Source organism: Salvia splendens, chromosome 16, assembly GCF_004379255.2.
Source record: "Salvia splendens isolate huo1 chromosome 16, SspV2, whole genome shotgun sequence".
NCBI lineage: Eukaryota > Viridiplantae > Streptophyta > Magnoliopsida > Lamiales > Lamiaceae > Salvia > Salvia splendens.
In genome coordinates, this window is record NC_056047.1 from 33,510,863 (window position 1) to 33,526,846 (window position 15,984).

The 15,984-nt window shown below is 36.3% G+C and overlaps 1 long non-coding RNA gene across 1 annotated transcript; it reads right to left on the reverse strand.

The window, feature by feature from the left end:
- Nucleotides 1–1,045: 1,045 nt before the first annotated feature.
- On the reverse strand, nt 1,046–9,597 carry LOC121771593. The gene is made up of 2 exons (XR_006044091.1): nt 4,682–9,597; nt 1,046–1,280 (listed from the first exon to the last, which is right to left on the reverse strand). It is a non-coding gene; the product is annotated as an uncharacterized LOC121771593 (long non-coding RNA).
- Between the last annotated feature and the right edge of the window lie 6,387 nt (nt 9,598–15,984).

The window sequence follows — 15,984 nt, forward strand, 5'->3', positions numbered from 1 at the left end:
CCGTTACCCAACATGGATGGTGTTATTAACTGTTATTATGTGTGATATTTTGGTGTATATACTGTGCATAATTTTTCTCTTTTCTTTTTAATTCAGTTTATGAGAAGCAGTTCGACTCCTGACCATTGGAAGCCGAAGATACTCCAACGAGGGACTATACTCGTGACCACTCGTTCTGGCCTATCAACAGCCCTGTCTAACCTAGGCACGAGTAGTGACGAAGAGCAAGACACCATAGAAGGAGGAATACCAGAACTGGTGCTACAATTGGAAGGTAATTCAAGGAGGATGGCTGCCCAAGTAGACGATGACCCAGAGATCGAATCGCTAAACGTGCATGCCGACGGAGAACCGCCGCAAGCCATAGTTGTCACTCCGGGACAGACAGCCTGCGATGTGAAGCCCCATGTTATCGCAATTTTACCCACATACTATGGAAAGAGCTATGAAGGGCCCTACGAGTTCCTTCATGAGTTCTGTAAGATTTGTAAGGCATAGAGAAGGACGACGGGGGCGACTGAGGATGTCTACAGATTGAAGGCTTTGCCATTCGTCCTAAAAGGGGAGGCTAACACATGGTTCATGCGCCTGCCACCCAACTCCTTTAAGAGTTGGGCCGATTTCAAGTCAACCTTTTTAGGCAAATTTTTCCTGTTATCAAAGACTAGTGCCCTGAAGAGAGAGAAGACGAGTGAGGCAAGGGTACGACGAACCCCTGAGCGATTATTGAGTGAAATATATGAGCCTTTTGGATGCGTCTCCAAACCATCGCATGCCAGATATAGAGATACATCACACCTTTTATGAGGGGATGAATAAGGCAACAAACGATCTGGCAAATTCATCGTCAGGAGGAAGCTTCACGAAACTAAGGGTCAGTGAAGCGAAAAAGGTCCTAGGGAAGCTTTTGAGCACTAAGAAGGAGTACGACAATTCAAGGGATGGATACAGCAGAGAAAGGATTGCGAGTGCTTCGTCCTGTAACACCCCCGACCCGATCGTCCGCCGACCGAGTAGGTGATGTCGCAATTCCGGTACTATAAAATATGGTAATTTAAAATTTTCATTATTTCTTTTTTTCCAGCCAAAACTAAATATTTAAATCATTATCTAATATTTACAATTACAACGGAAGTAGCTTAGTATAATATTTAGTGCCAACATGCCACAACTAACCATTCGAAAGATCTATCGGTAACAGAGCTCAGTGACCCGTCAAGGATGCAGTGCTGAGACGGACAGTAAGAAACCTCAACTAGTACTCTCCAATGCCAACTAACCTGTAGCACACTCAACACTTTAGCCAAAATTCTCTACAAGCAATAATCATGCAACTTAACAAAAATTCTTTAAACTCTTATTCATTTATTTAAAAAAATAATTAACACGTCTATCATATTATCATTTTATTTATGTTCAACATAATTTGGGCAGCATCTCCCTTATGACCAACCCATGCCCAGAATCCAGCAACAGACAATATCAATCGCAGAACATATCAACAATCATCAACATTTCCATAGCATCAAGTATTCCACGTGATATATACAACGCAATATCACATACCAACACACATAGCACATATACAAACCAACCACATTTTCACATATCCAAACACATAGATAGCCCCATTAAGTGCTTAGTGACAGACTAGGGTACGCGGACCAGATCAGAAACAGAATCGGATACAGACGCGGTCATGGTCCTCAAGAGGACGCCGCACAGACTACCCATTAGGGTACAGACAGATAATCCCGGGAACAGACCACCCATAGGGTGTATATCAGACAGATCAGATAGGGGCCCATCAGATAGCAGACGATCCTCGCTTCGGTTATCCAGAAGACGAGAGATCACAGATAATGCAGCGCTGCTGTCTTATGGCATGCCAATATTACCCACAGAACACACTCAAGCACGGGGCGTAAACACAATCAAATATACTTTATATCTGACAATTTTCGACATAGCACATCAACGCATACAGATCAGACATCATCACAGACATCATCAGACATCTTCATATGTGAATCATATAAGTGTATACATTTCAGAGGCATATATCATTTATCTCATTTACCTTAATGCTCACTTCCACATTTATCTCATTAACTTTACAACCACAATTATATTCATTTTCTCATCAAATTACTTATTTCCGATAATTTTTAACATATCATATCAACAACTTCTTTTCACACCATATCATATCAAATAAACAGATTAAATTCCAACACTCTCAAAACCATCCCAGATTCCCATCAACACAGACAAATAGATCATACATCATCACATTTAATCATATTTGTATGCATCTCATCAACATATATCATTTATCACATTCACCTTAACGCTCATTTCCACATTTATATAACCATCTTCACAGTCACAATCATTCTCTTCCCTTTTTATCTTTCATTATCAACTCATTCAACAATTCATTATATCCTCATAGTTTACTTCGTAAGTCTCTTCTTCCATAATTAATCATAATTCATCAAGTTCACGAGTTACATATTCGCATATAAACACATAAAGCACATAAGAGAAAGTGTTGAGTATGCTACCTGATAGACTTATGAGCATAAGTCATTTTACCACCTTTACTTTTCCGTCTCTTCGCATAGTTTTTCTCTTCCGGTTATTATCCTATCTTTGCGACCACCGATGATAATCATCAGCCTTATGTACTACTCACAAGCAGTTCATATCAATTATACACATTCTTTATATCATCATTTATAATATATATTCACTTAAAATATAAAAACCAACTAAACAACGTCTAAAAAATTCCAGTAGACTCATTATGGACGTTATCGACGATCTAGAATCCAAATCCAATATTAGAATTATCAAAATAAAATCACTACTTATTGAACCATGGCTGATCAGTTCGACCCCTTTTCCTAATTTCAACCTGAACTTCTTTTAGTTTTGTTTTTCGATCCTAAACACATTTCTGCGCATCATATAACGTTTATCTCCATTCTAACAAGATAAAACCCAACCAAATTCAACATTAAAACAACCCCCTGCATTCTGTCATTTCATGATAATCAAGGCAAGATTTATAAACTTTCAAAATAGCAATCAAAACATGCTTGCTGACATCTAAACGTAAAGTATCTAACAAATTATCAAACATAAATTCGCATACTAAAACATCCCCATCTTAATCAACTATTTCAAATTTTATAACTTAAAAAAAATACTGAACTTCAGCATATACAACTAGGATAGATAGATAGGGCTTACTCGATTTATTAGGTTTTACGCGATCAGATTGAAATTTCGACATAAAATCGAAGATAAAAACTCGGAGACTCATCAATGGCCACGGCCGTCCCTTCTTCTCCCAAAATGTAAGGCTATCCCCCAGATATTTTATTTTCCTTATATATATATATATATATATATACTAGCTTCAACAAGATATTCTAATATGTGGTACTTAATTTAACACATGACAATATTTTAGTAATACACTTGAGAGCTCATTTTTTTTTCTAGAATTTTCTTTAGTTTCTAGACTAAATTAAATATTGTAGCCAAGCCATGCCTAATTGATAGCAAATAAACGGAACTTTTAGTTTAGGTAACTAGGATTAGTTTTGTTTAAACTAATTACTACTAGTTTATTTCTCTATTTAACTATCATGTATATTCTAATTTCTATTTATTCCATTCACATACTAACATAAATTCATAAAAAGCATCATGTCTTAGATTTATAAAAATTATTTCAAATACATTTTTCAGTTATTACTATTTTTAATATCGATTTTATTCACCAAAATCCTTGATCGTCGATTTCTTACCTAAAACGGTAAATTCCGTCTAGGGTCATTTTTGGTATGTTACAACTCATCCCCCCTAAAAAGAATTTCGTCCTCGAAATTCCTTCAGATTTACTTAGGCTAAAGGCGTCGCTTATTCTCTTATGTCTTTCTATGTCATCGTATTACTTCACATATGTGCCTATAACGTATCCTCACTTCAGCGGTGATTCACAAATTATCACATAATTCAGTTTTCACCCATAAGATTATATAGTTTCACATTAAGCTCTGGGATATCATGTCAAATAATGAATTTCATTGCATAACCTAATTAGTATAGTATATATATACACATTTATCAATCATGTCATTTAATTTCATTTAGGTCTCGAGGGAACAATCATAGTCCTCAATTAAACACACCTATCAATCATATCACATTTCATAGGTTTATAGCTAATCTCGAGCACACAAGTGCCCCTTTAAGGGCTATCATATCACATATTTATAAACTTCATCTTCAAGTATACATATTCATTACAAGTTCACATTCAGATAGCTCGCTTTCGGACATGACACCAGATAATCATATGATTTATCAAAGTTAAATACAAACGATATATCGCATTCTTATCCATAAACCAAGACATTACAGATCACATATAATATCACCTCTCAACCATATATATTATCCGTAGACTAATACACACATTATCATATCGAATAAACAGATCGGATTCCAACTCTTCCAATACTATCACATAACCAAAAAATCGCATATTTCACATCATAAACAACATATACATATCACATTTTGTATCGGCGATAAATACCCAATATTTTATGTGCAATCACGTAAACTTAATTTAGGAATTAAGACCTAGTGAAGAGTATACTACCTCAAAATGCTAAACACCTTTGACATATGAATCACTTTATCCATGCTCCTTGTCCTTGTTATGTCCTGTTACCTTTCAATATATATTACCTTCATATAGAAAGTATAAAATTCATATGTCATCCAAAAAAACCTATTTATTCACTTAATCCATGCCATTAGTGTCTATCTACTAAACATTAATTTCTAACTTAATTTCGTAATTGTGGTCCATTATTTATGCATACATCCTACAAGACATTATTAGTCAACACTACTATTTCTCCATCCAGATCTCACATTAACAACCACATCCTCATACACTTGTTCAAAAGTGATAAGGTTAAAACATAAGCAATTCAACTATTGTCATGTCCCAAGATTCCTACAGAAAATGTACTGATTTTGAAAATCCAGTCCGGACAACCACCAAGTCAAAATTCAACATAACTAGATGAAAAATATAAGCCATAAATGTGTATTTTACCCAAACCTGGCAGAACAGGGCAGTTCCCTTACAAAAACCATTATTAATTCATTTGAACTTGGTTAAAGCTGAAATTTGGTCACATGACAGAAGACATATAAAAGCATGTTCAGTTAAAATTTGGTAAGAGAATGAGATTGTTTACTTGGTTAACTGAAGTCGGATAAACTCCGCCAGAACATGTCACAAAAGCTTTATCCTCTGTTTCTTTCACCACACATAATTCTACTTGTATATTTCAAAATTCATACTATCTAAGATAATCCAACTATATAATCATCCCAATAATTACATTAAAATTCCATGTTCAGCTCGTTGTGAACATCTGTAATCAAAGTATGTAAAAATCATCAAGTTTTACATTTAACTATAGGTTGTCCCAAAACATCCTTTACCTAAAACACATTTTTCTCACAATCCAAACTTAGATTATGCAAGTAAAGTAAATTTCCAAGCTAATTCAAATTAGAAAGGTAAGCTTCGAAAGACGGAGAGACGGAATCTTATAACCAACTTACAGAAGAGACAGATCAATTTATCTTTAATATAAATTTTTGGTCGCATAAACTAATATTAGATAATTAAAAAAAATACTCTGATAGCCCCAATAGGTAAGAATACGGAATAATATCAAAACATACACATTATAGAAGGAATAGGTACAGAGACACATTGCCTCCTTGCAAGTCAAAACAGATGATCCTAAACAAGGTGATTGAGATGCAAGAAAATCAATCAAGGCATGACTTTCTACTGTAGACGCACGAGAAATATTAACTAACAAGACCCAGAAATTGATTTATGCGGTTCACATAATTGAGAAAATTATTGAGGCAAAGATGAGTCATTAAGTCAGTGGTGCATCAAGTGAATAAGCTTGTTAGTGTACTCATACCTTATAACAAGATTTCCAAAATTAAGACACGTTTTGCTAGCCACATAAATAATCTATTGAGTTGTTGTTATCTTCCTCGATGGTAGTTATTTATTCAATAACAATCTATTCTACATACCCGTTTTGGCAACCAAATTATCGTCTGCATTCAGACTTCATGAGACTTATAGCAGAGTTTAACTGAGTGTGCACTAATAAAGAACTTCACATGCATTGTCAATTCATGTAAACAAGTTTAAACTGCCAACACTCATATCAAAACTCACAGAATCACATATAACCAATTTATCTCATATACCAAATCTCATGATATATCAGAGTTATAACATAGATTCCCCCAATCTCATGTAACAAAACACATTCTTATCGTCCTTTCTAAACTTATTTCACTCGACTGATAAACCTTTTTGTCCGATAATGACGCTATCGAGATTCAAGTTATATGGGGTGGCCAGTCCCATACAACCATTTTCTCAGTCACACGGGAATTCCAATCCTGTACTATATATAGTGTGTCAAGTCTCCATTTGACAAACTTCTATATCAACATATGGTAGCAGCTGCATCGGGTCACTGATAGTGATAACGACTCAATATTCTATGTGGCATGTGTTTAAACAAACTTTAACCCAACCAGAAGCCTAGGAACGCCTAAACCTGGCTCTGATACCAAAAAATGTAACACCCCCGACCCGATCGTCCGCCGACCGAGTAGGTGATGTCACAATTCCGGTACTATAAAATATGGTAATTTAAAATTTTCATTATTTCTTTTTTTCCAGCCAAAACTAAATATTAAAATCATTATCTAATATTTACAATTACAACGGAAGTAGCTTAGTATAATATTTAGTGCCAACATGCCACAACTAACCATTCGAAAGATCTATCGGTAACAGAGCTCAGTGACCCGTCAAGGATGCAGTGCTGAGACGGACAGTAAGAAACCTCAACTAGTACTCTCCAATGCCAACTAACCTGTAGCACACTCAACACTTTAGCCAAAATTCTCTACAAGCAATAATCATGCAACTTAACAAAAATTCTTTAAACTCTTATTCATTTATTTAAAAAAAATAATTAACACGTCTATCATATTATCATTTTATTTATGTTCAACATAATTTGGGCAGCATCTCCCTTATGACCAACCCATGCCCAGAATCCAGCAACAGACAATATCAATCGCAGAACATATCAACAATCATCAACATTTCCATAGCATCAAGTATTCCACGTGATATATACAACGCAATATCACATACCAACACACATAGCACATATACAAACCAACCACATTTTCACATATCCAAACACATAGATAGCCCCATTAAGTGCTTAGTGACAGACTAGGGTACGCGGACCAGATCAGAAACAGAATCGGATACAGACGCGGTCATGGTCCTCAAGAGGACGCCGCACAGACTACCCATTAGGGTACAGACAGATAATCCCGGGAACAGACCACCCATAGGGTGTATATCAGACAGATCAGATAGGGGCCCATCAGATAGCAGACGATCCTCGCTTCGGTTATCCAGAAGACGAGAGATCACAGATAATGCAGCGCTGCTGTCTTATGGCATGCCAATTGTACCCACAGAACACACTCAAGCACGGGGCGTAAACACAATCAAATATACTTTATATCTGACAATTTCCGACATAGCACATCAACGCATACAGATCAGACATCATCACAGACATCATCAGACATCTTCATATGTGAATCATATAAGTGTATACATTTCAGAGGCATATATCATTTATCTCATTTACCTTAATGCTCACTTCCACATTTATCTCATTAACTTTACAACCACAATTATATTCATTTTCTCATCAAATTACTTATTTCCGATAATTTTTAACATATCATATCAACAACTTCTTTTCACACCATATCATATCAAATAAACAGATTAAATTCCAACACTCTCAAAACCATCCCAGATTCCCATCAACACAGACAAATAGATCAGACATCATCACATTTAATCATATTTGTATGCATCTCATCAATATATATCATTTATCACATTCACCTTAACGCTCATTTCCACATTTATATAACCATCTTCACAGTCACAATCATTCTCTTCCCTTTTTATCTTTCATTATCAACTCATTCAACAATTCATTATATCCTCATAGTTTACTTCGTAAGTCTCTTCTTCCATAATTAATCATAATTCATCAAGTTCACGAGTTACATATTCGCATATAAACACATAAAGCACATAAGAGAAAGTGTTGAGTATGCTACCTGATAGACTTATGAGCATAAGTCATTTTACCACCTTTACTTTTCCGTCTCTTCGCATAGTTTTTCTCTTCCGGTTATTATCCTATCTTTGCGACCACCGATGATAATCATCAGCCTTATGTACTACTCACAAGCAGTTCATATCAATTATACACATTCTTTATATCATCATTTATAATATATATTCACTTAAAATATAAAAACCAACTAAACAACGTCTAAAAAATTCCAGTAGACTCATTATGGACGTTATCGACGATCTAGAATCCAAATCCAATATTAGAATTATCAAAATAAAATCACTACTTATTGAACCATGGCTGATCAGTTCGACCCCTTTTCCTAATTTCAACCTGAACTTCTTTTAGTTTTGTTTTTCGATCCTAAACACATTTCTGCGCATCATATAACGTTTATCTCCATTCTAACAAGATAAAACCCAACCAAATTCAACATTAAAACAACCCCCTGCATTCTGTCATTTCATGATAATCAAGGCAAGATTTATAAACTTTCAAAATAGCAATCAAAACATGCTTGCTGACATCTAAACGTAAAGTATCTGACAAATTATCAAACATAAATTCGCATACTAAAACATCCCCATCTTAATCAACTATTTCAAATTTTATAACTTAAAAAAAATACTGAACTTCAGCATATACAACTAGGATAGATAGATAGGGCTTACTCGATTTATTAGGTTTTACGCGATCAGATTGAAATTTCGACATAAAATCGAAGATAAAAACTCGGAGACTCATCAATGGCCACGGCCGTCCCTTCTTCTCCCAAAATGTAAGGCTATCCCCCAGATATTTTATTTTCCTTATATATATATATATATATATACTAGCTTCAACAAGATATTCTAATATGTGGTACTTAATTAAACACATGGCAATATTTTAGTAATACACTTGAGAGCTCATTTTTTTTTCTAGAATTTTCTTTAGTTTCTAGACTAAATTAAATATTGTAGCCAAGCCATGCCTAATTGATAGCAAATAAACGGAACTTTTAGTTTAGGTAACTAGGATTAGTTTTGTTTAAACTAATTACTACTAGTTTATTTCTCTATTTAACTATCATGTATATTCTAATTTCTATTTATTCCATTCACATACTAACATAAATTCATAAAAAGCATCATGTCTTAGATTTATAAAAATTATTTCAAATACATTTTTCAGTTATTACTATTTTTAATATCGATTTTATTCACCAAAATCCTTGATCGTCGATTTCTTACCTAAAACGGTAAATTCCGTCTAGGGTCATTTTTGGTATGTTACACGTCCAGTGACCAGGAGTAGAAGATAGAGCAGAAGATGGACTTGAAGATGGAAGAGCTGAAAAAGACGCTCCTGAGCGCGATCGAGAAGAACACGCCACCGCCTTCCCCAACTGGGGGCTACAAGGGTGTAGAGCAGGGAAATCAAGGGCCAACCTACGATCACCCGAATGACTTGATCAATATGGAGCAAGTAAATGCTGCAGGATACTATAACTCTAGTGGGAATTGGAACCCGGGGAGACAGCGGGACGCACCATGGAGGGACCATCCAAATTTTTGATGGGGCGATGGGAACCAAAACCAAAACCAAAACCAAGGTCAAGGTCAGAACCAATACAACCCCCACCCGAACCAAAATCCCAACCGTGGCCCAGCAAATCCCGACCACCAATCCAACTGGTCAGGAAGGAACCAACAACCCCAAAACCAAAACCCACAGAGCCAAAACTCAACCCTGTTTATATACCACCCCACTAGAGGAACTACCAAAATTACCAGAATCAGCATAGTCAAGGTCCCCAACACCAACAAAACCAGAACCAGTTCCGAAACCAAAACCAGAATCAATATCACCAAGACCAATACAACCCTCGTTCCCAATATAACCAATACCCTCCTAACCAGAACCAGCAAAACTTCCAGAATTACCAACCCAACCAAAACCCCCAGTATAGCCAGCACCAAGGTCCGAATTAGTTCCAATATCCTAACAGGTCAAGGAGATCTATGGAGGACATGATGGAAGAAATGATCACTTCGCAGCAGAGTATCAAGGGTGATTTGCAGTCCAATAATAAAGTAATGCAGGAGATGCAGAATGCCCAGAAGGAGCATAAGGCAAACATAGATATGATGAATAGGCAATTAGCCCAGCTGGCGAATTTGATGGGTGAATTGAAAGGGAATTCAAGGAAACTCCCATCTACAGTCCATGTACCTGAAAAGGCAAACGTGAACAAGGTCACATTGCGGTCCGGTACTGCCTATGATGGGCCACAACCAAAGAAACCAAGTGGAGAGCCTAGTAAAACGAAGGTACGAAGCGACATCATCTCGGTGGGAGAACTCAACAGACCTCTGCCTCAGATGCAGGATCCATTTTTCTTGGATGAAGCACCATTGGAAAAATATGAAACCAAAGGCGTACGGTCCAGGGAAGACCCTCCTAAAGAAACAGAACCCATGACAGAGACTCCAGCCCAGAATGTGCCCAAGAAAGACTCCAGGAAGGCTGTTGAAGAACCGGTAGAAGAGGCGAAAGGGAAAAAACCATTTCCTTACCGTTTCTTGACAAGGAGGAAGAAGGAGAACCCAGTGGACTACATGTCCATTTTTGGGAAGCTGGATGTCACCATACCATTCCTCCAAGCCGTGAAGCTACCCCCGCTTGGGAAATTCATCAAGGAGTTCATAGCCGGGAAGGCCCTGGAAGATGGAAAAATCATGGTGGAAGGGATAGCGTCAGCAATTGTGCAGGAGAAGCTACCGCCCAAAAGAGCCGACCCAGGTATGTTCACCTTACCCATAACTATTGGAGATATAAAAATCGAGCATGCGATGTGTGATTTGGGAGCATCTATAAATGTCATGCCATTAGCAATCTATAATCGGTTGAAGGGAGTAAAGTTGTCAAACACTAGGGTGTTAATCCAACTGGCTGATAGGTCATGCATAAATCCTAAGGGCGTGCTAGAAAATGTATTGGTGAGAGTGCATAATTTTACATACCCAGCTGACTTTTATGTGATCAAGATGAGTGAGTCTAAAGCTAGGGAGTCTAGCGGTATATTATTAGGGAGACTATTTTTTAGAACAAATAAGACAATCGTGGACATGCCTGAGGGGACAATTTGCATTGATTTTCAAGGAGAGAAATTCACTTTTGATATCAATGAGGCCATGAGAAGCCTATCGATTCTGAAAATCTATGCTATGTTGATGTAATTGACCCCCTAGTCCAAGATTTTCTTGAGACCGAATTATTGCAAGAAAAACTGCTGGGGTTTGGTGCCCCTTGCACAGCGGAAGACATGCATTCACAAATAAATCATACATATGGATCTATTTGACTGATTATGGGATTAACTGATTCACATGTAAAACATTGAATTGCATACAAGAACGCACAAAAATCATGCTTAAGGAATTAAAATCCTAATTCATGATATTCTACGGTTTAGGATTACCGATCTGATTCTCCAAAGAATCGACGATTGCTTGCGCCTTCTCCACGTAATGTTCTTCGTACTCAACCACGAATCTTCTAATCTGTATCCCGAACTCAGATAATGACCTTTGGGTGGGCAAAGCTTGTCATAATCGAAAAAGGCTTGACTAGAAAGAAGACAGAATATCAGTTTTCTCAAAAACCGATTTTTCGTCCACTCCCACTGGGAGCACGAAAATTAAGAGTCAAATCCCCCCTTTTGTCTTCTATTTAGTCTCCTTTATATAGAGTTATGATGGGCCAGATTAGGGATCCATGGAGGTTGGACTTGGGCCAAACCTGTTGGACTTTTACTAATTAAATTGAGCCCCAATTTAATACAAGTCCAATAGAATATTATTATCATCCACTATAGAATAATAATATTGACTGCCCGTCCAATCCCAAATTACGAGTAATCCGGGCTTTACCTCTTTAATTTATTATTTCTCGTGTTTAAGATATAAATATCCATTAATTAATTTAAGTCTGCTATTTGACTTTAATTAATTAATATCTTTTTCCAAGAGTTGTCTAGTTCAAAATCTTTATTTATTATTCTGGAATAAATTCCAACCGGCCGGGTTTCTGAATAATAAAACCTTTTTCGAACACCTCTTGAGGATATTATCAAACTGGACTCACCCAGCACACGATTCATTGCGATAACAATACTAGCACCTCTAGACATAGATCACCACTACCCAAGATATCAGGATTCTTGGATTGCGAAAAATCCGCACCATTTGATAAATCAAAGTATTGCATAATCAATATCGTATGCTCAATGTTATATCAACAATGATTAAGAAATAACAATCACCGAGACCTCGTCTTTCAGTAAATAGCAAGAAAGACTTATCTCAACTGTTAGATCCTTCAGTGCTATACCACACCGGTGTCGTTTATTTCCTAAGGTAAGGAAACATGCGGACTGACACTGCAACCTTTCACGATAGGTAGCCAAATCCTATCTAGGTTGTGAAATTCTATTTCTCTTCTGCAAAGGACCGACTGCGTCACCTTCTGTGAACGTCGTTCACGACCAGTCTACTATGCAGAAGAATTAGACTTATTTGCTTCTTATACATTTAAATGTTTGAGAAACATCTTATAAATGCATAAGCAAACACCAATGCGATAAAATTATTTCTTCTCGCCTTGGGTTAAAAGTGGATTGTAGAATTTATTGTATACAAGCAATTCTATCCGTGCAACATGCTCGAAATGTGCTTTTCAGTATACCAATCCTAACAAAAACTCCAAGCATTGGATGTATATGGACAGGCTGATGTAGAAGCAGCTGCATGGTGCGACCTAATCAGTAGCCAAGTATACCCACGGCCAAAACTCTCCCACTTATACTCTAAGCAGGTCTCGAACCATGATACATCGAACTACCCTACTTTTCACCTCATGTGTAAATCATGTTACCATATAGGCATTTTGTGAAAAGTTCTGCTAGGTTGTTCTCTGATGATATCTTGGAAACCATAACGTCTTGCTGCGCACTTAATCCTTAATTAATTTCATACTTCATCTCTATGTGATTGCTTAGCTTTATCAGATCGTGTTTCCCTCGAGTTAGACGTATGACTAGAGTAATTATAACAAAATATAATACTCATACACATACTCGGAATCACGGTGAACAACTACCTTAGTAGTTTCCGATGAAACCACACTTGTAATTTTCATGATAGAGTCTATGATTTGATCAACACTCCTTCATGTCTCAGTATTCAACTCATAGAGTGAACACATAGTCAGAGGATGACTCGATCACCGATCAATTATAAAATCGAGTCGATGTAACCTAAAGGACATAACATGGATATCTGGTAAACTAGAGCATACCGTTTAGTCTTCTTCAAGTACTATAGTATATTCTTTACCCAATCCAATGTCCTTGGTCATGGTTAAAATGATATCATGCTTCTATGCCAACGGCAAAACTAATATCTAACTTAATACACATCATAGCATACATGAGACTTCCGATTATGGAACTTGTCTCATTCTTCTTGATCTCATTCAATGTCGAAAAAACACTTGACTAGAGACAAAATAATTCCGTCTAGAAAAAGAAAAACCTTTTCTTGGAATTTTCAATGCTAAAGTGTCTAAGTATTGTGTAGATGTAGGATTCTTTAAGGAAACATACATTCTTTTTCTAGCAATCTAATGAGATAGATGCTTAGAATGTAACTAGATTATCTTAAATCCATCATCCTTAAACTGGGTAGACGACCAGTTTGCTACGCTAGATAACCCTCTTAGTTGTTTATCAACTTTTATAGATGTTATCATCGTAGAGTACCAAGAATACCAAATATAGTGCACTTTCAACTTTCTTGCCCGGTATTACATAACCATTAAGATGTTCCATGCAGATGATCTCCTCAAGACTTCTACTCAAAGAAACATGTCTTGACAATCATAGTACATACATCCTAATTTATGTAGGCTACAATAGACAATATACAGATCGACTTAGGCAAAAATAGCAGACGAGAATATAATTCTCTCTGGGTATAACCCTTTGCCTTATTCTAGCCTTTTCAGATCCATGCTTACACTTGCAGGTCCACTAGCTCCCACTGACTGAAATAGTCTATGGGTAGTATCGCAAGTCTTGCAAACATTCTTGTCTATTTAAGATTGTTATTCAGAATCTATCATCTTATCAAGAATGATTATCTGAATAAGTCATTGCGTCCTTGTAGTTACAGGGATTATGTTCAAGTTGATCTAAGACTGAGTCTTAAGACTCTTCTAGACCCATGAACTTATTATGTTCGCAAAGAACGCTCCCACTACGACACGACTCTTACAATCTTATGTACAAACGTTGATTTTCTTAGTGCATAAGTTTCTAATGGTATGACTTCTTGGTTAAGATGGAAAATATATATTCTCATTATCTTGAGAATTATCATGCTTGTTAGGCTTGTAGTTCTTCACATAATCTTCATGAAAGAATCTAGTATTCGTGTAAACAAACACTTATCTTGCGTGGAAGATTATAGAACTTGTACCTTTTCTATCATTTGGGACAACCTTAAAACATACCTCAGTACACAACTCCAATTACTTGGATACCTTTTCCAAAACATGTCTTGGAATAACTCCACACCTTGAGATGTGCTGGACTAAACTTACCTCTAGTCCACAACTCGTGTGTTGTAGAAGGTAGTGATGTTATGGTAGTTTCTTTAAGGTATAACCCGTTGTTTCCAACGTATATCCCATCAATGATAAGGTGTTATTGAGTAAAATTGTTCACTTATCGAACTTGCCTTCGAAAGACTTCGATATCTTCTTATATGACTATCCCATTCTTTAGAAGAATGCTTGGAGTAGTCAACTAGGATTTAGCTCCCACTACTGATCTTAACTCATTGCTCGTCTCCCATGGTATAAACCATTGAGACTTACTAGTCTTTCTATGTTGCATCTCTATAAGTATTCTGAATCCCTTGAACCACCAAAGGATTCTAACTTTTAGTGCATCAACCAGACTTTCTTGACCTTCAAGCTATTTAACAAGCAAGTTGTTAAAATCTCGATAGTCATTTGAGTTAGACAAAATCAGTTTGAACAATTACTAAGTACTTTCTTGGCCTTAAGTCTAAGTGCCATAAATACTTTATTGTTCATTGTATAAGAAGTTGAACTGTTGTGTTAAACTCAGTCTTGTTGCAATTACATTGTTTAGATACTATGATGTATAATTTGTTTTTCTATGGTACCATGATTGATATTCAATCCACATTTCTCAATAATGCAAGCATTATAAAATGAAATTGAACATCGTAGAATCATAAATGAGTTTAGAAACTGAATATAAATTCATTCTAAACAAGTCTATACCAATAAAACAAAATCTCTAACATCAAAACAAAACAATAAAGTGAGCATAAATAAATAGCTCCCACTGCAACAACTGCCCAACTGGATCTAGATCTCTCTTTTAGAAATTGCATTGTTATCTAAGTCATTGTCCTTCTGTAGAAGAGGTCAATCCGACTCACAATGCATCTTCTCTTTGCATTTTCACCAAAATTTTTCTTGTCTTTCTTGTTTTGAGCAGACATTGATGACAATTCAGCTCTTCCCTCTTTCCATTACTAGTCTTCTGTTCGATTGAACTAAGACATAGGAAAGATGCAGC